Source organism: Urocitellus parryii, chromosome 2, assembly GCF_045843805.1.
Source record: "Urocitellus parryii isolate mUroPar1 chromosome 2, mUroPar1.hap1, whole genome shotgun sequence".
In the NCBI taxonomy this organism is placed as follows: domain Eukaryota; kingdom Metazoa; phylum Chordata; class Mammalia; order Rodentia; family Sciuridae; genus Urocitellus; species Urocitellus parryii.
Genome location: NC_135532.1, coordinates 13,957,690 through 13,981,955, shown reverse-complemented (window position 1 = coordinate 13,981,955; position 24,266 = coordinate 13,957,690). Strand labels below are relative to the sequence as shown.

Sequence of the window (24,266 nt, the reverse complement as noted above, 5' to 3'; positions counted from 1 at the left end):
TAAAAGCTCCTACTCAGTGGTTTTTAGCATATTCCAGTTGTGAACATCACTATCTAATTTCAGAACATTTTCATCAGCCCCGACAGCAACCCTGGGCCTGTCAACAGTCTGCACTCCCTTTCCCTCTGTGCCTGCCAAACACTGATCTGCCTTCATGGACTTGCCTCTTGTAGACATTCCGTGTAAATGGAATTGTGCAATGTGTGTTTCTTTGTGGGTGGCCTCTTTCACCCACAAAGGATGATGTTCTCAAGGTTCATCCATGTGTTAGCATGTATCAGCACTTCATTCTTTTTTATTGCCAGGTAAATTTCCATTGTACAGGTATAGCACAGTTTGATTACCTGATCACCAGCTGATAGACGTACGTGTTGTTTCTGCCTCTTGGATACCTTGAACAATGCTACTGTGCAGGTTCACGTGCAGGTGCTCCTTGACTTACAATGTGGTTATGTCCTGAAACCTTTTACAAGGTGAAAACACTTAAGTGGAAAATGCATTGACTATACTTAACCTAGGAAGCATCTTTTCCTAGCAGCAGAGAGCACTGTTGAGGGTCACTCGTTTCCCTTGGGATAGTGGCTGGCTGGAGCTGAGGTTTATGGCTGCTGCCCAGCACTGTGAGTTTCATAGTGCTTATCAATAGCCTGGGGAAAGGTTAAAGTTCAAAACCTAAATGAAGTTTCCCTTGAAAGTGTATAGCTTTCCACCATCATGAAGTTGACAAAGCCTTCGTTGAACCATGGTGAGTTGAAGGCTGTTAGGTGTTGTGGTGTGGATGGTAGAAGCCCCCACAGCTCCTGTGTCAATGCAGAGATTATGGATGTGCAGAGGTGAAGTGACTGGATCATGAGAGCTGCAACCCAGTCAGTCCATCCTAGTGGAAGTGGACCAGCTGGTGGTGACTATAGACACGTGGGGAATGGCTGGGGGAGGTGGTTCCTTGCAGAAGGCCCTGGAAAGGCATCTTCTTATCTTCCCTGCAGCCTCTGCCCTGCTTCTCCCCACACGCACATTCTCTGCTTCCTGACCACCATGAGGTGAGCAGTGCCCCTCCACCACACCCCTCTGCCATAGTGTTTTGTCTCCCCTTGGGTCCAGAGCAATGGTGTTAGCCCAGCATGGACCAAACCTCTGAAACTGTGAGTTAAAATAATCTTTTCCTGTTCGAGGTTGTTCTTGTTGGGTATTTTGGTCACAATGACAAAAATCTGTCACAGCAAATTTTGTATCAAAGTATGTTTTTCATTTTCTTGGGTATACCTGTGTGCAGAATGACCACATGCTGTCTGTCGTGTTGAGACCAGACTGAAGGAGGTCAAAGGTGGAAGGACAGGGACCAGTTAGTTGGCTAATATTATAGTAATTTAGATGAGAGAGGATGGTAACTTCTAGATAAATTTTTTTGACAATCAAAAGTCCTGGGACACAACTGAGCCATGGACACCTTGTGACAGTCTTCTCCTTCTATTCAGATAAGTGCCCTTCCAGCACTTCAACCATCAACCTGCCATCCTGGGAATGATGTGAAAAGACCCATATTTGATTGATTACTACCCTGTGGCATAAACTTTATAGAGAGAGTCTCTATTCATAAATGTAACAATACTGTACTGGATCAACATGAAATCTATTAAAATATAACTGTCCGCTAATATAAGAACTATAAAACATAATTGTAGTTGGCTTGTTAAGAGCACATTTGTGGCCATGTTATTTAAAGAACTTTACCAGTTGTAGACATCCACATTAGTTAGTGTAATGCACCAATGCATTTCAACCTAGGATGCATCTTGGCAATTTTTCTCTCTCTTTTGGTAGAGTGAAAGTTTGGATGGAAGGAATGAAGAGATTATGAGAGAAGAGGGATAGTAATAAAGAGAAATACAGTCCATACATCTTCGGACCATAAAATGCCTTGTGGTGGGGGAGAGGAAGAGAGAGAGAGACAGGGGACAGAACGAGGATGAATCAGAGCTCACATCTGTCAAATTGCTGATGCCTTTGGCTGATGAGATCATTAGTAAATTGTGCCTATGCTGCTGTTTGGAACCTAATGGTCTGTTTGCTTAACAGAAGGGTATCTATTCTTTTAGCACCCATAGTACATAAAATTGGTTTCTAAAGCAGGGAAATGGAGTGAAATGTAGTGAGTACCTCCCATTGTATATACATTTTCACATTAACCTTCAATACATCCTCTGAGTGGATGCTGTGTTTCAGAGAATGGATTCTGGAGCCAATCCCCCTAGGTTCAAAGTCCGGTTCCTGCCCCTTACCAGTTGCTGCCTTGGGCATGTTATATAATGGAGCTGTGCTCTGTGTCCTTATCTTTGAGCAAGGCTTCCCTCATAGGATGGTTAAGAGGGTTAATACCGGACCAAGCATTTAGAGCAGAGGCATCCCTTACCAAGTGCTCGTGAAACAACATTTGAATTAAGTTCTGCCAGAGACTGGATCCTTTTCATCTGCCTTGCACGTTGATTCTTTCCAAAACAAGACCATGTTACATACCAGTGATCATTTCCCTAATTTACCTATTACATTTTTGATGCTAAGAAATCCTGATGAATGTGGGAATCAAAAGTTCCATAAATCATTAGATAAGTCCAATTGAGTTTGTTGATTGAGGCAACTAGTGGGCCTGACCTTTGACACACACGTACCATAAGACTTTTGTTATTTAGCGTACAATTATAGTGTTGGACAGAGCAAGATTTTAAGAAAAATGAATCTCAATTCATGTTACTCTTTATAGTCTTCCTTTTTATTGTACAATTTTATTCTTAGTTCTATAGTCAAATATGGACTATAAATCATGACTCTTAATTAAGGCCCTGTATGATAGATCTAACTTTTCCCCCTTAAGAAAAGAAGGGATAACAAATAACAATGTTCTAGTAGCTCTCAGGTGCTGTAACTGTACTGTATAGATGGCAGTATTCAGTTGGCTTCCTGTTCCTGACTGGATAGATTTATTTTAGGTGATACCTGAAATGCCAATTTCTGATGTCTTGTAGTTTCATGATTCTGGGCACCTAGCAGGCACTTGGTAAATATGAGTTGATAGACTGATTTGATTCCTCCCGCTCTCTGGTCAGTCAAATGCCTTCAGATCCTACCTTGTGCGTGTGTGCGCAAGTCTCTTTCGCATTCTTTTCTTTTGTTTGGCACTATTGGGCACTCTAAATGGGAATGGATCAGACATTCTGGCAGGGAGAGAGAAGTGGTTCAAAGTACTGATCCTCTCCTGACATATTCTCACATTTTACTATTGCTATTTAAAGAACCTGTTTATTAGCAAGCGGGGATGCACAATTGGCCGTGCAGCCTGATGGAGCTCCAGCTTCCATTTTTTTAGGTGCTTCAATCATGACCTTGTGAGAAAGATTCACTGGAGGCATATACAGGACGTTCCAAAGCGAGGATTCATTGATGTTTCTGTGATGGTCCTGACAACTGCAGCCTTCTGGTGCTCAGGTCAAGAGCATGAACAGGCACCACCCCTCCTCCTGAAGGGATAGGTGTGGTCCCAGGTGCAATCCTTAAACCTCCGTTCTCTCTGGGAAGGGAATGTAACCTGACTCTCTAAAATATAGTTCAGCCAACCATGTGTCTCCGACACCAATGAGAACGCATTCTAACATCCTTGGTGCAGATGGACGAGCCACAAATCTCACCATTTCTGACATTCACGATATAAATTAGCAAAGCTTCTGTTGTTGACTGAGGTACAGATTACAGTTTCCTTCACCGAGGGGTCAGACTGGAGTCAGCAACCATCCCTTGAGCATGAATTCCTGATTGGGTCAGCTGATGGCCACTGGAGCATGACTTCGCTGAGTCACAGGCCTCATCTCCACCAGGTATGCTGCTCACAAAACTGCCCTCTATTCTGCGTGTTCTTTCAGTCTTTGTGTATTTGGAGAGGGTGGGTGTGGCATCGTGAAGGTTGGCATGCCTCCTGCATTATAGATTGTTTTCTAAGTGCGTACACTGGGTGACATAAAAAGAAAAAGGACATTTGGAAAGCTCCTTTTTTCTTTCTGTTAAAATCTCCCTCAGATGTTGGCAAAGGAGTTGACCGACACCTATTGAAACAATCTATTGGTCAGTGGCTGCTGCAGAAGGCCAGGTCAGGGCAGTGTCTGTGCTGGTGTTTAGCTGCAAAGATGGTGTGAATGACCACAAGACAAAGAACAGAACATGGAGTATTTAATTATCAGTGAAAGGATGTGAGGGGGTAAACGACCCAGAGGTATGGGGAAGAGCACCGTGAACAGCTCTGAGAGGAGGTGGGCCTCCCAGGAAGGGTAGGATCTATACAGGAGGAACATGAGAGGGTTTTCCAACCTGCTGGGGTAAAGGGCAATCGTAGGGGAATGGGGAGGGGAGTTCCAAAAGATCAAGGGGGGAAAAGTGAGTGAAATGGAGGGTATTTGGATTAATATTTTATTAGCTCATTGAAAGCTCACATTTTTTTTTTTCTTAAGCACTTCTTATGTGCTATGCCATGTGCTAAATCGTTGAAATCTATGCACCCATTTAATTCTTCTCCAGACTACCTTTCTTAGTCTATTTGGGCTGCTGTAATAGCACACCATGGTCTGGGAGGCTTAAGAAAAGCGTTTGTCTCCCGCAGTTTCAGAAGCTGGGAAGTCAAGATCAAGGTGCAGGCAGATCAGGAGTAAGGTCAGGGTCCTTCTCCTGTTTTCAGATGGCTGCATTCTTATTATTTCCTCACATGGCAAGGAAGGGAGAGAGAGAGAGAGAGAGAGAGAGAGAGAGAGAGAGAGAGAGAGAGAGAGAGAGAGAGAGAGCGCCCTAGCTCTCTTCTGTCTCTTCTTATGAGGTCACCAAGCCTACCAAGCACACTGCACCCTCATGTCCTAATTACTTCCCAATGGCCCCATCTTCAAATACCATACTATTGAGGGTTAGTTTCAACAAAATTCATTCAAAAAATGAATTTTGCGGGTACACCAACATTCAGCCCACAACACTTACAAAATAGTTGCTACTATTATTCTTGCTCACCAGAAGATGAACTAGTGGCAGAGTTAGGCAGCTTGCCCAGTGGGTCACGTAGCTGAGAAGGGACAGAGATGCTATTGAACCCAGGAAGCCTGACTCCAAACACTGCAGCCCTCACATTCATAACTACTACTGTGCTGTTTGGCCTCCCTGGTGGCCGGTGGCTGAGGTCACTTGTGTACAATGGGAAGTCCTGGAGACTGCAGATATTCAAAGTGAATTCTAAACAGGGATTAGCCAGGAGTGATGCCCGGTGGGGTTCAGTGACAGGAGAAGCAATCACTGACAGAGAGAAACAAAAGTCAGCAATAGGGAGGCATAAAAAGAAAATATGTATGTGCAATGTAAAAAGCTCTGTTGTATGATTCTTATTAATGATTCCAGAGTTTCAAGGTGAAACTGCTAAATGTAAAGTTAGAATTTAAAAGTCATAAATACAGAGAAAGCACGGGGAGGGTGGCCATGGGACAGAAGGATGGCTCTTGAGTGGCACCCTTGCTCCATGATGCTAGTCCCACAGTTCCTGACGTAATTAAACACAACCTTGCCTTCCCTCCTCTTCAAAAAGAAGTGAGACCCTTCTTTTGGAATATGGCATCGTATCTTGTGATATCAGACCACAAGTTTTAAAAGTTCAGTTCTGATAGGACAGCTTGCAAAGTATGTGCAATGTAAAAAGCTCTGTTGTATGATTCTTATTAATGATTCCAGAGTTTCAAGATGAAACTGCTAAATGTAAGGTTAAAATTTAAAAGTAATAAATGATGAAAAGTCTGGCTTCTCAGCCTGCCACTTTAGGGGAAATATTACCCCCATGAGAAAACTCTGACCCAGAGTTCTGTATTTCACACGCAAGTGCTGATTTCTGGCGAAAACCCTCCCTTTGATTTCTGGTGTAAATAAGGGCTTTTTCAGGAAGATGGAAACATTTCCAAAATTTTTAAAATGATCTCCCAAAGCAGCTGAAAATATCTTTAATGTGGAACAAATTTATTCCTTTGTAATTGCTGCTTTACATTCCATGTAATCACATGGGAGAATTCCCTAAAGGTTGGCAGGCTGCAGTTTAAATCCATCAAAAACATGCAAGAAAATACGAACAGGCAGGCTTCCACTAAAACTCAAAAGCACTAATGAGAACAGCAAGTGGGTCAGCAGAGGGACGCGCCTTCCCAGGGCTGTTCCCTACACTCTGGGAGGAACCCTTCCAGGGTTGCTCTGCGTTGGGAAGAAGTCTCAATCTGTGATGGAATATTCCATGGGATGGAGCCAGTGTGACCAGGTATATGCCAGATGTATGTCCAGCGCAAGCATGTCTTTTGGAGTCATGTCTCCCTACACTCTTTCTGTCACCTAGAGAAATACTGACACATGCACAGTGCTCCCAAAACACTTGGATTTAAATAAATCAAGGGAAAAACACTTGCAGGAAGATGTATTTACTTACCTTCATTTACTCTAAAATTGCACTGCGAATCAAGACAACTCCACGGGGCTAGACCTCTAGGTATTTAATGAAGAAATTTTTGTGGCTATTTGAAAAGTTCTTTCATAAGCACACAGAGAAAAGATATACATCTCCAGTTTATTCTAAATAAAAAATCTGTGTCACATCAAGAAATATGACTAAGGAAATGGTGGAAAACTGCTTATATGCATACACTCACTGCAAAGGGCTTTTCTTTAAGACTTTGTACTGCTGCTTTTAATTGGATTTTTTTTAATGTAAAAGCTGCTGGTTCAGGCTCTCTCTGATATTAATGGTTCTGAATTTCACTTTGCCTGTGTGTCTGAGATGTTGCACACCAAATCAATATTTCTGTTTCTTTACCTGCTCTGCCATTGTGTGACCTTGAGCAAGTATTTTATTCTTCTTAGGTCTCAGTTTACCCACTTCTAATAAGGAGCTAAATAATGCAGAGATTTTTTAATCATAAGATTTGAATAATAGATGTCTGAAAAAGCTTTTAGATTTAGGATTTGAAACCACTGTATAGTTGGCAGTGATAATAATAGTAACAGCTTGGATTAACAGAGAAGTTTTCTTCCAAAAGCTCTAGCCACTTTTACATTATTCTTTCTTCATTTGTCCTCAAAATACCCTTAAGAGGTAAGAATAAGAAACACCAGCTTTCTCATTTTGTAGATTAAAAAATAATTGAAGCAGAGGAATGTTGGAATGAGTACTAATTTTCAAAATCAGTATTTCTGAAACAGGGAACTCCTGGTTTTAAAATGGCAAAATTGTCTTCACCACATGCTGTTTACCAGGGAGGAAACTTTTTTTTTTCCTTGAGTCCCCAACCCTGAAAGGCTGTGTCTGCTGCATGTTCATCTCTAAACAGGATAAGGGACCATCTTCTGCAGTCCTTCTGCAAAAGAATGCTGCCCTTCCACTTAGATGGTGATTGTTATTCAGCGCTCAGTACTGTCACTGAATGGAGAGAGCCATGTTACTTCTGCTCCCTGTGAAATTGATTCCATGGTCCTTGTAGTGGGTACACATTTGTAAGGTGTGTACAGATAGCATCACACTGCCTCACAGGTGATCCCTGTCCTCGAGTCCTGGCTTTCAGATGACTTCCACCTGTAGCAGTGTGTAACTGAAAACCAATCACTCCTCTCTGGAGAACATCACAATTTCTACCGCTGAAATGGAAATTGACAGGAGGAGTTAGCTACAGCTGTACCTGATCGTCCAGGGATAAATTATTTTGTGTAATTGTTAGAGCCCTGCTAAGACCTAATGGAACGAACATGTTGTTTTCCACACCCGTGGGTATGGATAGTCCTCGCAGATATTGTGTGCTTGGATTTAAAGATGTGTGAGTCTGTCAGTCTGTTGACAATGAGAAAAATTAATTTGAACTGCTGATAAGGAAGGAAAACATACACAATGAATTAAATTTAATAGACTGAAAAAAATTAGGTTTCTCCTTACTATTTCCATGTGGGAATATGTCAGACTTCATTTAACTCAAATAACGACAGATATCAAGGCCCGCTCTGCTGCAGTCTGTTTGAGAATTCTGCATGGCGGTTTGGTGCCTGGTGGGCACTGTTTTGGTGAGCCTCACCTTTTAATGTAAAATGTAATGATGTGTGTCCTGAGTAGAAAGAGGACAGGCTGGTGGTTAATGACGAATATGACATCGTTCTTGTTCACTCTCCATGGTGGCTTTGCCTTCCCAGTAATGTACCTTGGAGTAAGGCCAGACCCAGGGTGGGCTCCCACTTTCTGAGGTCCCAAGCAGATAGCTCTGAGCCCTGGAAGGGGATGTAGGGTTTTACGACTAGTGTCTCAAGCAGAATAATATTTTGGTTTCAATTTTCTGCATTAATGTAAGACCCCTGGGGATCTTGGCATAGATGGTATGGCTCTCCTTCCACCGGACCCTGCTCCCTTTTATGGCCTAATAGCTGATAAGAATGGTCTCAGTCACTGTCACCATGTCCTGGATATTTTTCTCTTATTTTATTAGTAATAATGACTTCATTGTTTTTGTATAAAGATTACCAGCATCTTAAAACTAATCGTTATAAAAGATGAGGCAAGGGATGGACATTATTATCCAAAGTACATTGGTGTGAATATACTTTGTATTCAACCAGAGATATGAAAAACTTTGCTCTATATGTGTAATAAAATTGTAATGCATTCTGCTGTCATATATTAATAAAAAAAATTATAAAAAAAGATGAGGCAAGGGAACATACACTTTTGGATATAGTGGTCATTAATGTTTGGCAAATGTCATCCTATGTGTTGCTTTAAGCAGACAGAGTAATGAAAATAACACTGAAATAACTTTAAAATTTATGGCACCATAAATGTGATTTTAAGAATAACTACTTGAATTTTGCTTGAAGTTAACAAGAGACTTACTGAACCTAAAAGGATTCTCAAGAAATGTTGGGATGAGCAAGTGTCCGAAGTTAAGAATAAAGTTAATGAAGAAATTTAAAGGTTGAAATCTCAGTGCTTTCTATGCCATCACTTTTGAAATTTAAACTTATCTATTGACTTTCTGCTCTGAAAGATGAGGAGGTCAGAATAATTTTGCCCCTTGATAGTCTCCACCTGCTATTTCTGTTGGTTCCATGATTATGTTTTACATGATCAAGGCTTATAACATTTACCCTTTTCAGGGTAATATTCATCCCCATGATTTCAGTATTGTTATTGGTTATTTAAATTAATAGAGTGCTCAAGTCTTTCTATTTTGGGGTTTCCGATTTTCATTTTTGCTTTGATTTATTCCAAGATCGGCTGGGTCTGTTAAGCTGTAGCCCCTGTATCAGTTTGAATCTCATTTCTAGAAAAATACATTGTTCCTGCTTCTTAGTTTATGTGAGGCAATCCCTTTTTTAAAAATTACTAGCATCGTTCTTTTATTATTGTTGTTGTTGTTAATTCTCTTTTATTTTCCAGTGTCATTCATCTTAACCTGCTCCAAGGGTGATCATTCTGGGGTGTTTGGAGCTATCTCTTGGCTTTCTTGTAAAGCATGAAGTGTCATTTTACCTTATGTGACATGTGCTAGGGATCTCATTGAATTTCTTGCTTTTTACTCTATGGGATATTTTTAGGTTTTATCCTTGTTTCTGTGTACATAATCTAGTTTGATGCTTTCACCAGTGCACAGTATTCAGTGTAATTTATTGTACAAAATGGGACACTTTCAAGGCTAAAAAGAGCCTCATGAATCCCTGTCTGCACCAGAGTGTCTGCAGCTGAATGAGCACCATCATGAGCACACAGGATTTCCACAGCCCTCCACTCCAGTAGCCACATCAGACCCCTTCCCACTTTACCAATCTGCTGACGTTAATATAATGGCTCCATCTTATTTTAATTTGAATTTTTCTAACTACCAATACATTTGGGCTTTCTTATTTTTGTTTGATTTTGATTCATGGGCTTTCTAGATATGACTCTCTCGTTGGTATAGACCACAAACAACTCTCAATTTATCTTTTTTGTTTGTTTGTTTTTTTCAAATCTGCAGATAATAACCTCAGTTGAACAGAAATTCTTACTTTATTTTGTTTAATCAAGTCCATCAAAGCTGCTTCCAGTCAGTACCAGGAGGCCCAGGTGGGAGAAGTCCTTCTGCGTTCTGAGGTTATTGTAATGTGCTCCTCCCCCATTTTGATATTTAATTGATTGCTAAAACACACATTTTGGTTTGAAGTCCACACTGTATGCAGTCTTAGATAGGAATACAGTTTTATTTTTATCCATATAGTGAATTGATTTTACCAATGATACTTGCTAGATAAATTAATATTTCTCAATTGATTTAAGGCACCAACTTTATCATATAAAGTTTGTCTTGTCCTAGTGCCATATTGTATTTAATACATTGACTTCAGGGTTTTAAAAGTATCTCTTAGTGTGAGTACTCTTGTCTTTGCTTTTCTTTTGTGATGTTGAACTGGCTATTTTTGGAACTTTTATCAAAATTATAAAATAAGTTCTAAGATGAGTTTATCAAAATCCAAACATCTAGCTGGTGTTGTGAATTGTGATTGTATTGCATTTTAAATTGATCAGGGAATGATTGATTACTTCTTGTTACATATCAAATATTCCCACCTCAAGACCATCTATTATATTTTTGAGGTCCTTCAGTAGGGATAAAATTTTTTTCACATAAGGGAATTATGAATTATTGTAAAATTTCTATAAGCTTTATAAACTTATTGTTGTTAGGAATGATTTCTTAATTTGTACTTGTATCTTCTAGTTCATGGTTGTAGAAAAATGCTACTGTTGTTATGAGTTGATCTTGTATCTGCCAACCTCATAGAATCCTCTTATTAATTCCATGGGTTTGTCTGCTGATTCTATTGGTTTTTCTGTGTGGACAATTATATCATCTATAAATAATACAGGTTGTTTGCTCTGTTTTTTCTGATCTTTAACTTCTCGTTATTTTGTTGATGTTGTGGTTTCTTACATTATGGGCAGGTTTTCCAGTACAGAAGCAGCTACAGTGCTGTTCAGAGATTTTAAGGTGACTTAATTGGAAGTTATCTTCCCATAGTTCTTATAAACTCGAGAATATATTTCTGATACTCTTAATTGCATGATTCTAAAATTATTGTAGGAAACCTTTCCTTTCCCTTGAAATCCTGTGGACTGTTACACTAATGCAGAGCCGGGTGTATTGCTTTGGATAAGTCTGAGATCAAACTCTTTCATTCTCCTTTTAAATGCCTTTCTTCACCCTCCTTTATTAGATATCTATTGTACCTCTCCTTACCCTTGAAGTTCAGTGACTTTCCACAATGTACTTTGGCCTTGATCTTTCTGTGCATTTTTTTTCTGGAGCAAGATCTAAGGATTCAAATCTTTATTTCAGGGAAGTTTTTTTTCCCTTCATATCTTTGAACTTTTATTTCCCCCCTGTTCTCTTCTTCCTGAATACCAATAATACACATTTAGGGATTTCTCTCTTTTTTCATCTCTGTGCTCATTACCCTAATCACTTAAAAATCTTTGCCAATTCCCATTTTACTCCATGTAATCTCACCACGATTGTGATATTTTTGTATATTAGAATGTATCATTCTAATTTTTGTAACTTTGTATGTGCCTTTACCTTCCATTTCCTGTCTGAGCTCTGCCAGCTTACTCTTCACTGCCTTGTATTGTCGTACATATTCTTTGAACTCTTGTCTTCTTTCGGGGCTCTTTTCTTCAGAGCCATCATACTGTTTGTAATTTCTCTGAGGCAAAAGAGAACTATCTGTGCTCTGCTTCTGTTCCTTAGATATTGCCTGGTAATGTATGTCCCAGCGGCCTTCGCTTATTGCTTCTTCAAGATTTGATGCATAATTGCGCTCCTGGATCCTTTTAGAGGATGACTCATGTGGTGAGAGGTCAGCTATTTGCTGAAGGAGAACCTTTGGTGAAGCAGCAGGGTGACCGAGCGCTGGAACAGTCTGACACATCTTCTCACTCAATCTCATTTGGGATCCTCCTTTCAGACCAGGAGGTGAAGGGGTTTCGATGGCTCTGAGCGACTCTTTAGGTCATGACAACTTGTTACAGTTCTGTGGCTCCTGCGTGTCTGTCTCTATCATTCCCTTTCCGGTCTATGTTATGGTCTCCCCAAGGGAAAGCTGGGGATGTGCAGTAGGAACAGATAGGTGGTATGGTTTCTCCTCTAGCAGGCTTTCCCTGACTGTCTGTGTTCTGTCCTTGTGACTTCCAGAACCTTCACCCACCTCTCCTGTGCGGCTCCACCCTAGATGTCATTCTCCAGGCCAAGGATCCCTGCCCCTTCCTTCCAGGCTGTGCAGGGAGCTTGGTGAGCACAGGCGTCCTGTGTGTGGTCTGAGGAGCTCTGCACCCCTCCTCTTAGTCTGGGTTTTGTGTTATTTAGCACATGTATTTATAAAGTATGTGACCTGTTTTCCACAAACCACACTTGTGTAAAAAAGAGCACATTTATATGTAACTACCAAGGATCATTCACCAGCATTTTTTCTGAGTTTTTCTATCACAGCCTAACACAGTGGTTCTTGCACATTTTATATGAAGTCCATATTCATATGTTCTACTTTCTAATGGAAAAATCACTACAGCAATACAGTAGTAACATATGAGCAAATTGGAGTGTAAGATTTATATTTTCAGTTTAGGAATGAGGAGATTGGATGTTTCTATTTGCATGTATACTTAGGCTATAATTTGGATCTGAAATGTCCCATAAAAGTTCACATGTTAAAAGCCTGGTCCCCAGGGTGGTGCTATTGGGAGGAGAGGCTTAGTGGGAATTCCTTAGGTCATGGGGTATGCCCTCAAAAGAGGCTGTGGAACCCTGGCACCTTCCTCTGTTTCTCTTCTCGGCAAGGAGGTAGTGGTTTTGTTCTACCAGGCACTCCTACCATGATGTGCTGCCTCAACAAACGCCCAAAGCAATGGGGCCAACCAATTATGGGCTAGGACCTCCAAGGGAGAGCCAAAGTAAACCTTTTCTCTTTATAAATTGATTATCTTATAAGGATTTTTACAGTAATGTGAAACTGATTAACACCATTTTGCACTAAGGAATTGGGTGGTTTACAATTGATACATACCCATATATATGTCAAGTCCAGTTACGGGGAAATTATAGCTTAAAATGATGATGTAGTAAGTACAAGTAGTAAGACTAGCTCATAGATGGTAATAACCTAAATCCATTCATTTATCTGATATTGATTAATTAAATAGATAGTATGGTATGGAACACAGAGGGAATATACTGCAGTAGTAGGAGAAAGAGGAAAAAAGAAGAAGGAGAAGGAGGAGAAGAAGATAGGAAAAGGAAAAGAATAAGAAGGAAAGAAGGAAGAGGAGGAGGAATGAGGAGAACTTTCCTTTTAAAGCTGTCATTCTAGTGGGGGTGGATAGATAAGAAACAAATTAACATGTGAGTATATAATGTAAGGTATGAAAACTACTGTGGGAACACACATTTTAAATAGGGTGATGCAGAAAGTGGTTCTCTTAGGAGGACATCTCGGAGGACTGGGTTGCTAATGTGGAATGAGAAACAGATATGTCACTCTATGAGGGAATGTTTTCAAGCAGAGGGAGAGTGAGTACTGGGTCTCTGAGACAGGAATGTTCCAGAAGTGTGTAGAGAAGAGTAGGAAGGACAGTGTGGTTTTGGAGAGGTGAGTGAGGGGAGAGTGGGGGGGGGGTGTGTGGTCAGAAGGGTGGTCAGGGTCTGGTCGTGAACCTATGGGGCATGGTAGGGCTGTGGACTTTATTCTCTGTGGGAAGGAAGCCTATGGGGCTCTGAGTGATGGAAAGGTACCACATGGTTATTATTCAGAGGGTCACCTGACTTCTGTGTAGACAATAGGCTCCAGAGGGCAGGTGTGGATGGGGACAAGGAGCCCAATAGGAAGTAATTGTAATAGTCTGATTCCAACCTGAGCTGTGGGAACAGAACAGAGTGGAATTCACTGGATTTGGACTTTATATTGAAGGTAGAGCCAGCAGGACTTGAGATCTAAAAGTTTGAAAGAAGTCTAATTTCAGGGATTTTTCTTGGTGTGAATTTTGGGGTGAATGGTGATGCCACTTACTAAAGGTAGCTGCTATGCTCTGAATTATGTTCCCCTCTCCAAGTCATGTGTTCATGCCCCAATCTTCTGTGCAGCTGTTTTTGAGATAGGGAAATATTTAAGTTTAGATAAGGTCATGGGAGTTGGCCCAATTCTGATTGGATTGTAGATAAAAGGAAGAGGAAGATCCCTCTCTTTCTCTCTCTCTGCATGTGCACATTATAGGGGTCATGTAAGCACAGGGAGATGGATGGCAACCACAAGCCAAGAGGAGCCCTCAGAATGAAACCTACCTTGCTGGCACCTTGACCTTGAATTTCCAGCCTCCAGAGAAACGCATTTCCATTGGTTAAACCACCCACTCTGTAGTACTTGTTATGGCAGCCTGAGCAGACTAATACAGTAATCACCAGTAAGGCATCTATTATTTATTTACTTAGTTATTTCAAGGAGGAGCTATTAATCAAAGAGTTTGACTTTTGACAAGTTAAATTGGAAATTCTGTTAGGCATGCAAGTGATGTTGCCTACTAACAGCTCAGGGGAAAAGTACTAATACTGACGAAGGCAAACTAATAGTAATTTATAATAAAACCTAGAATAGCGATCGAAAGTCAGAGTTACCTCAAGGCAACAATGATTATGCACTAAAAACAGTTTCTTTTCTGAAATTGGCAAGAATTCGATCTATCTTTATGCACACCTTTGCCTGGGAGGCTGGAGCTTGGCAGTTGGTGCCCTCACTACACTTTTTCACCAGGGTCCTTGCTAACTTTAGGAATAATATAACCTTCATTCATGAATACCAAGTACTTGACAACTTGAGTGAACTGCTAACATGCAGCTCTAATAGAAATTAAAATATATGGAATTTCTTGCGATTTCTTTGTATTTTAGAATTGAAGGGAGAGATTTGTGGATCACTATGGAGCCCAGTAAGAGAGCTCTCTTAGTCTGAGTTATGTGGATTGGATTAGAATCTGAGGCACTGAGTTAGCGTGGTCCTTGGTAACAATGGGCTTGAGGGACAGCCTTGTTCACCTTTCTGTAGAGTTGCTTCTGCTTTGTTCTTTCCTACTCATGCTGAGTGCGTTCATGTTCTGTGCTCTTATATTTCTAGAATGTCTTTTTTTTTTTTTTGCTCCTGTATTTTCAAACTCTTACTCATCCTTCTCCTTTCACTTCCAGTGCTACCTCCTGAAGATATTGTTCAGAGTTGCTAAGACAGATAGGGGCTCTTTGTGTTGTATTCTCCTGTTGCAATGCCATACAGAGTTCTGTTTTAGCAGGTGGTGTATTGCATGGATATTATAGTGCATACTATTATTTATCTAGATGATGATGAGGAGGAGGAAAATAATAGCACTAACACTTATTATTTGGTTGACAATGCTCTGTTTACTTCATCTATACTTCTCATCTCTATTTCCCACCCAGTATTGAGCACTTCATAGGTATGCAATAATAATCTGTTAAATGATTACATATTGAGTGGTCACAAATAGCAAAACATTTTTCATCCCTGACTCATTTTGTTGAAATTTAAATGCTCTTAAATGTGCATTAGTTTTTAAGAAAGTTCTAATTTGTATTTTCAGTTACCTATGCAAAAAGGTACAATAGCAGAAGAACCCTATTGTTTCAGAGTCATTGTTTGCATTAGAACCTCAGTGAACACTTTTGAAAGAATTCCCCTTACTCTGGTTTTGGTGGATTGTTGGAAACCTAAGTAGTTTTTTAAATGATTAAATGTTAGCCTCAGCTATTGCCACAACAATGCAGTGTAACAAGCTATCACCACATCTAGTGCATGTGCTACCAGAAGCATTGCTTCTCATACATGGACCTATGGGTTGTCTGGAGCTCAGAGATTAGGTCTGGGCTCTCCTGGTCTTCTGGAATAGCCATAGTGAGATTCAGGTCTGCTGCACATATTTATTACTCTTCTAGGTCCAGTGGGATACCTGGGACCTGCTCTTTTTATGGCAGTGGTTGCAAGCTCCAGAAGGGTAAGAAGACTTGCTCAGGACTGGCATTCTCCTGGCCAAAAAAAAATCATGTGACCATCCTGAAAACAGAAGGGCAGAGAAATATAGTCCTCCTGAGTCAGTCTGTATCTGGGTTGGAGGGCAGGAGTAGGGGACAGCAATCGGAGCCTTTAAATTTCCCTTGACATAGAAACTTAGGTAACTTTACTGGTCCAGGAAGCTGGTATAAAGCTTCTCTTTTCTCTGATCATTTTGAGTTTCCTTGAAATGCTTCCTTTCCTTGGAGGAGACACCATCCCCTAAATAATTTTTTATTAAAATAAAACAGATTTTATTAATATAAAAGCAGTCAGGGAGCTGGGGATGTGGCTCAAGCAGTAGCGCACTTGCCTGGCATGCGCCGGGTGCTGGGTTCCATCCTCAGCATCACATAAAAATAAAATAAAGATGTTGTGTCCACCAAAAACTAAAATAAATAAATAAATAAATATTTAAAAATTCTCTCTCTCTCTTAAAAAAAAGCAGTCAGACCCAGAACATTCTGGGTTTCTCTCTAATTAAGACCAGTCAAATATTAATTAAATTTGTCTTACCTGAGGTAGTGGGCATGCCTGTAAACTAATCCTTATTCCATTTTTTATGGGAAATAGTTGGAATAGTACTGGTTAATTAAGTTACTTAGATCATGATAATCATAAAATGGTTATTATTTATTTAATCTGCCATATATCACTTATATCACTAAAATATCACCCATGTACAGATCTGCCTCTTCTCTACATCCTTCTAAGATGGAAAAAAATAAACTTTGCAAACCTTCTTGTTTATTGCTTGCTTGGGATAAGTAGCTACTTATCTTAAATGAGTAATAAAATAGATATGTCAGTTGTAAACATTAGAGGTCCAGATTAAAACACCAATAATTTAAGTATTTATCTTTATAATTCCTATTAAAAGCAGCTACCTGGTAAAAAGGAATTATCTAAAAGCACTTTTGAACTTCTTATTTATTAGACCTCTTTTATAATGCCTATTCTTCATTCAAAGTCATCTCATAGTTCTCATGTTTTATGAAGCAGCATTCATGCTAAAATCATTTCACTTATTTCTATAAAGAACAGATTTTTGTGTTCTGGAACACTATCCCTATACTTTCGATGTACAAGCCTTTAGAAAACATTTATTTTCATATTTGGGCTGAAAAGACTTTAGACTAGAGAGAGAGTTTATGATCCAAATATGTGCTTTCTGTTTTACCATTTTTATTGGTAAGTTGTCTAAAATGACAAAGCACTTGTTTAAAAGCTATTTACTTAGCACAAGGTAATGGAGTTCATTCTCCCTGGCTTTCAGAACATGTGTTCTTGGGGGCAGCAGAGAAAAGCCTGGAGAACCTCCCAGTCTAAAACAAGGTTAAGTTCATGTGAGTCACTTGCTTAATGGCTGATGGTCTCAGTTCTCATTAACTCTGACCTTTTCCTAATTGTTGGTAGTAGATTTGTACAGTATTTCATAGTGCCTCCTAGAGGACTATGGCTTCACTCAGTGACCTGTGCACTTCCCCCAAATTGTGTGGCCGACATTTGGGGGACGAGGTCTTGTCTCTGAACTTTGAATGACTTCATCTAAACTGAACTCTCATGGAGGCTAACCTACCGCTGGGGGGACAGAGGATCAAAGGGATACATGCTTTGGTTTCAACCCTTGAACAGTTATTGGGTTCCAACAAGACAGAAATCATATCCCTATAATTTAGCATTATTCAGTTACCCACTAGCAGATCAAGACAGTAATGAGCTGGTCAATGCAGGGAATATAAAGATGAGTAACAAATGTTCTGCCCTTGGGTGGCTTAAACTTATTTGGTGAGGCACCATTTGTTTCTTTGTCACTTAGGAAATGATATGACGTAAGGGGTACAAGCACAATCTCTAAAATCAGGCCAAATGAGTTATATCCCACTTATGTGAGTCATTAAACATCAACTAAATTACTGTCTTGATCTGCTAGTGGGTAACTGAATAATGCTAAATTATAGGGATATAATTTATGTTTTGATTTGGAACATTTAGATGCTATTTTGGACCTTTCAAAAATGAAAAGAGATAAACTATTGATTTTCTTGTATTTTCTCTGCATCTCCAAACTGATAATAGTTTTATTATTAGGTTTACTAATTCCATTGGTTACCATTTAATAATCTATTTGAACCTCAATTTCTGTTCCATCAAGTTGAAGTGATGTTTTATGACTCATCACAATGAAAGCTGAAGAAAATACCACATTAGACTTGTCCCTATCTCTTCTTTTAACTCACAGATTTTATCGGCTTTACCATTATTTTCATATTATCAAGATAAAGTTACTGTCTTCCAAAACCATTATATGGATATTTTGTTCATAAGAAAGTTTTATAATTATTTAAGAAGTCCTTAGCCTGTAAGTTCATCACTGGGCAGATATAGTTCATTAAGGGCTTGATCCTATAGAAATGTGGAAGCTGATATTTCTCATCTTCTCCTTGAGAGAGACTATTTCCCACACTTAAAAGTCCAGTGTGCTCTCAATCTGACTTTAACGTTCAAGAGCTTGCCATATTTTATTTCACTTCTTATGACTTCTGTGAATAAATTGTTTATTTGGGAGTTATTCATGAACATGTTTTTAAAATATACTTTGTCATATTACTAGGGTTAAGAATAACTCCAGCATGACTGTTTTCCTGAGTTCACTTTCTGTCCAGCTATTCTTCCTACAGCCTGCCCCAACGTGGATGATTCTCTCCAAGCCTGTGGGAACCTTCTTTTAGGGAGAAATTTTTCACTCATATTTTTTCCAAACCTTTTTTTTTTTGCTTTGTTCTTACATTTACACAATGATTATTTTGTAGACACCTATTCAGTACCAGACACTGCTGTGGGTTCTTATGATGCACTTATGCATGAAACAGACAAAATCTTTATCTCTATGGAACTTTCACTGTAGTCAGGAAAAAAAATTAAAAAATTAAAAACATAGACATGTTAGGTAGTGATGAGTGCTATAGAGGGAAAAAACAATATAGATTGGAGTAACCGAGACAACCATGCCTGGTGGGGGCACAGTTGTGGATTTTTAAAAAATTAATAGATCATATTTTAGAGCAATTTTGGGTTCATAGAAAAACCGAGCAGAAAGTACAGCATTCCCCTGTACTACCTTTCCCCCAGTTTCTCTTTTAGTTTTATATCTATACATATATATGTGTATAGAGAGATATTATATATATATATATATATATATATATATATATATATATATATTAAAAACTAAGATCCACACTTCACATTCAAGGTTTATTCTTATATGGTGTGCCTTCTATGAATTTTGACAAATGTGTAATGTCATTTATACACCATTACAGCATCATGCAGGTCAGTTTCTTTGCCTGAAAATCCCCATGCTCCTCTACTCATCTCTCTCTTCTCACCCAGAATGCCTGCCAACCCCTGATCTTTTTATTGTCTCTACAGTTTTGTCTGTTTGAGAATGCCACATAGCTGGAATTATACAGCACGGAGCCTTTTCAGATTGACATCTTTCACTCAGCAAAACTCATTTAAGGTTCCTCCGTGTCTTTTTGTGCCTTGACAGCTCATATCTTTTTACTGAGGGTTGTGGTTTTTAATCAGGTGAGCTGCACAGGTCCCATCATCGTCATAACTTCTGAAAGGGTGCCTGGGAGTCCAGGAATCCCTGAGCATATTAATGTTCTATCCTCACACTTAATAGATAATCCGGCTGGCATAGCCTGTAGGAAAATGGCCTGTCCACTCAGTCCTTTGAATGCATCATCCATTGCCGTTTAGCACTGGTGTTGATCCGGAGAAGTCTAACATTCATTACTTAGTAGGTGAGCTTTGTATTTTATTTTTCCTGAGTATTCACTCTTAGGATTTTCTGCTAATCTCGATTGTTCTGAAATTGCAAAAGGGTGGGCCAAAATCTTGTATCTTTTAAATTTGATTCTGATTAAAATTCTTCTTCAGGTATTTATTTAATTATGTTTCCCCAACACTTTTTTTTTTTTAACCTTCCCCCTCTGGAACTTCTATTGAGTCAATATTGGCTCTCATAGGTTGAATCTCTTCCCCTCTTAACTTTTTTCTTATGTTTTATGTGCCCTTTCCTTCTGTCTCCACACGAATCTTCTAAATGTTATCTTTAACTGTTTGAATTTTTGTCTTGATAATTATATATTTATAATGATAAATGTAATTATGTTCTTTTTCCTGTTTGCCTATGATTGCTTATCATAACATTCTGTGTTGGTCAGCTTTGCATTGCTGTGACCAAATACCCAACAAGAACCATCCATGTAGAAGCGGGAAAGTCTATTTTGGCTCTTGGTTGCAGAGGTTAGTCTCTGGTGGGCTGACTCCGTGGCTCCGGAGCCAAGGCGAAGCAGAACAGCATGGCAGAGGGGCAGAGGGGCAGAGGGGCAGAGGAGCACAGTGGAGGGCACTGCTCTGTTCCTGGCAGCCAGGAAATAGAGAATAACATACTATAGAAATGATCCCTGAAAGTATAGTCTTAGGAAATAGAGAATAGAGAGGGAAGTGGCGGGAGTGGGGAAGAGGCTGCAGGGAGAGTGAACCCTCCCAGGGCAGGCCCCACGCCTCCAGCCCCACGCCCTCTGCCTACAGTGACCACCCAGTCAGTCCATTCACACTTGAATGGGCTGATCAGGCTACAGCTCTCCAGATCCCGTCATCTCACCTCTGAAGGTTCCTGCATTAGTACAGCAGCTTTTGGAGAGCACTTTGTATCTACACCATAACACACCCGATTCTTACTTGATGGTGGCAATATTTCCTTCCAACCTCTAAAAGGATAATAATTCATTTTTTTAAAAAAAAATTTTTCCTTACCTGAATCATGTTTCCTCCAACATTAATTAAATTTAGGGCATTTGGATGAGAAATACCCAAGTAGGAAAAATAGAGACTGGAAAGTTGACCTCAATCCCTCTTTCTACCAGTACCACTTTTCCAAAAATTGTTTAATATTTGATAAAAAGGGGAGTGAAATGTTTTATTTAGTTTATTTTATCTAGAGGGGAGTTCTGAGCTGTTAATCCTTGATACCTACTAAGATGGAGATAGGAGGTTAGGGACTGGTACATTTCACTTCTGGGTTCCATTTTCTGTTTTACTACCCACTCCCCATGATTACCAACACACTCTGAACTTTGTGGCTACCCTGGAGCTTCCCCAGGAAGATTGGCTTTAATCTAAATAACCAACAGGGTGAACCAGCTACTGACAATATTTGAGATAAAAGCTTTGGGCAACTTCCTGATATTTCAATGTTAAACACATACATATACAACGTGTTTAATTTCAGGTCTTTAATGTTCTGTTTTGCTATCAATTATTTCAGATGTAATCTGTGACTTTGAAAGAACTTCAAGTATTACTATCTGGCTAGTTAGGATGTTTTTGTTTTAGTAAGAGGTTTCTCGTATATTGTCCATTTTATTTATGAGTGTGAGGAGCACTGGTAAGTGATAGCAAGTTTAAACATTATTAATTTGCTTATTATACAACTTCTGATTGTGTACACTTAAACCAGGCATTGTATTAGGCTCTGGTGACAAAGATTGCATCGTCATAAAGACAGTGTTCCTGGTTGCAAGGATTTTGTACTTCAGTTAAAAGATATCCAAGTAAAGCCACAGTTAGGGCACTGTGGATGCATAAGCTACAGGCATTCCAGGACATTGTGCAAACACAGGGACACATCATTAGACAAACTCAGTGAAGGAGGAAAGTTTTCGGTAGTTGCTGAGCTGAAATTGGATGACTTTGGAGCTAGCCAAGCAAAGGGAAGATACATTACATTCTGGGCAGATGGAGTCGCTCAGCTAAGGATACAGAGATTCCTAATTTAGGAAACTACATTTTGTTCGGTATGTGAAACTGTATGGTACGCAGGAGAAGATGAAGAGGAATGTGGATGAAGACCTATGGAGAACACAGAGCTCAATCCCAAGGAACATGTGTGATCTTTGGCCTGGAATTTATCCTGAGGATAAGATGCATCATTGTAGGATTTGAAGTAGGCGAGTGGCATGATCAGAATTGCATTTTGGAAAGGTCACTCTGGATTCCGTGTGGAGACTTAAAATGATGCCTCCATCAGTGTGTTATGTGGAGCAGTTACTTTATTTCTGCTGATATGTAACAGTGATAGTTTAGGGCTGGGCTGCCCGTTGTCTTCCTTGTTCTAATCCTCTCCAGACTGGTAACTCACCCTCTCTCCCCAGTACCATTTCCAAAGGTTGGAGCAGGGGAGTCTTGAAGTCTGGAGATATAACACCATTTTCTGCTTCATTCATGGTCACCATTTTTGCAAAACTTGTGGCATTAAGTTGGAGCTTTCCCTTATTTGGCTGCCCCGCATAATTATTGCTGCTATTATCATTATCATCATCATCATCATCACTATTATTATTACTGTCCATACTTTTTACTAGTTCATTAAGTGTGGGCAAGGCAGGTGGTATGATCTAGTTTTACCATAAGTGCCTTAGATTGTGCTCTTCTGGATACTCACTACTACTTATAAGTGGCTACTGAGCACTTTAAATGTGGTTAATTTGAATGGATATTCTCTTTAAATGTAAAATATAAACTGGATTTCAAACGTACTAAGAAAAATCAGAAGATACTCTGATAATTTTTATGTTCCTTATATGTCAAAATTGATGGTTTAGATATGTTGGGTTAAATTGAGGAATCATTAAATTCCTTTCATTAAATCATTTGTTTCTTTTTTATCTTTTTGTGTGGCTACCATGAAATTTAAAAGTGCATATGTGGCTCATATTATATTTTTATTGGACTGCACTGACTTAGAAGATTTTTCTTTATTATATAATGTAGAAAGAGCATTTGGGAGATTTTTTTTAATGACAAGTTAATTTTAGTCAGATAAAAAATATTTATCTAGTACTTTACTAGAGCTGTAGTGGCAAATAAAGTCTTCACTCTCATGGAGCTTATATTTTAGTAAGGGAAATAAACAACAAGTAAGCAAATAAATATGTAATGTCATTCTAGTTATGATGAGTGTTGGGAAGAAACTGGAGCAGGAGGGGGTAGAATTTCCTGCTGCTGGGAAAGTTGGAGCTTCTTGTGGATCAGGGATCAGGAAGGGCCTCTTGGAGGAGGTATCATTTTCACGCACTGGGAAGAGAAAGAAGGAGCAAGCCAGTTGGACCTGGTGGGGAGATGTGTCACCAGCCAGCAGGAGACCCAGCAGATAGGGCAGGAAGAAGCTCGCTCAGTGAGTTGAGTTGTAGCAAGAAAGCCTGTGGGGGCGGAGCAGAGAGGAGAGGAGATGCCTTGGTGAGGAGGGCAGGGTTGTTCTCAGAGAGTGATTCACAGACCCCTGGGGATCCTGAGAACTGTCAGGGGTGTCTGCAAGGTCAAAACTATTTTACTGTGTTAATATTTGCACTCATGATGGAAAGCAATGGCAGAGCCCAAGTGCCTATCAAGGCGGGGACACAAAACTCTACTGGTCCCTGTGTTCTTCATTGCCATTCAGGACCACTGCCCACAATGCCTGCTTCACTTAAGAATGACCTTGAGGAAGCAGTGTTTAATTGCATTGAATCTTGAGCTGTGAGTACACATCTTCTTAACATTCTTTGTAATGAAATGGGAAGTATACATTAAGCACTCCTGCTGCGTATCCAGACAGAATGGTAGTCCTGGGGAAAAAGCAATGGACACTTGACTTGTGAGATTCACCAGCACCGTTTCTCACCAAGCACCGTTCTGACTTGAAATAATCTCTTACAAATTGTGATTATTCAGATTCAGGTATTTGGTAGATATTTTATCAAAAATTAATCTATTACTTCAAAAGTGATCTTAATCCATGAGAACAAAGGATATAATTTGTTGCTAATGATACGATTTGACACTTAAGAGAAAGTTAAGTTTTAGAAAAACCTAGATCAGCCTGCCTGAGCTTGGCAGGTGCCGTACAATCAAAGACTTGTTGATATCATGTAATGAAATGGATCATATTTGGAAATTCTATGTAACTCAGAGCACTGATATTTCCAGTGACCAATGGCTAATTTCAACAAACCACATGTAATCCCTACTACTCTGGAGGCAGG

At 39.6% G+C, this 24,266-nt stretch overlaps 1 protein-coding gene and 1 pseudogene across 1 annotated transcript in view; one reads left to right on the top strand and one right to left on the bottom strand.

Annotated features, from left to right (window-relative positions):
* Positions 1 to 24,266, top strand: part of Hs6st3 (heparan sulfate 6-O-sulfotransferase 3) — a 639,394-nt gene that overhangs the window by 368,838 nt on the left and 246,290 nt on the right. The gene's annotated exons all lie outside the window — the stretch shown is intronic.
* LOC113190978 (small nucleolar RNA U3) lies at positions 20,581 to 20,664 on the bottom strand (annotated as a pseudogene).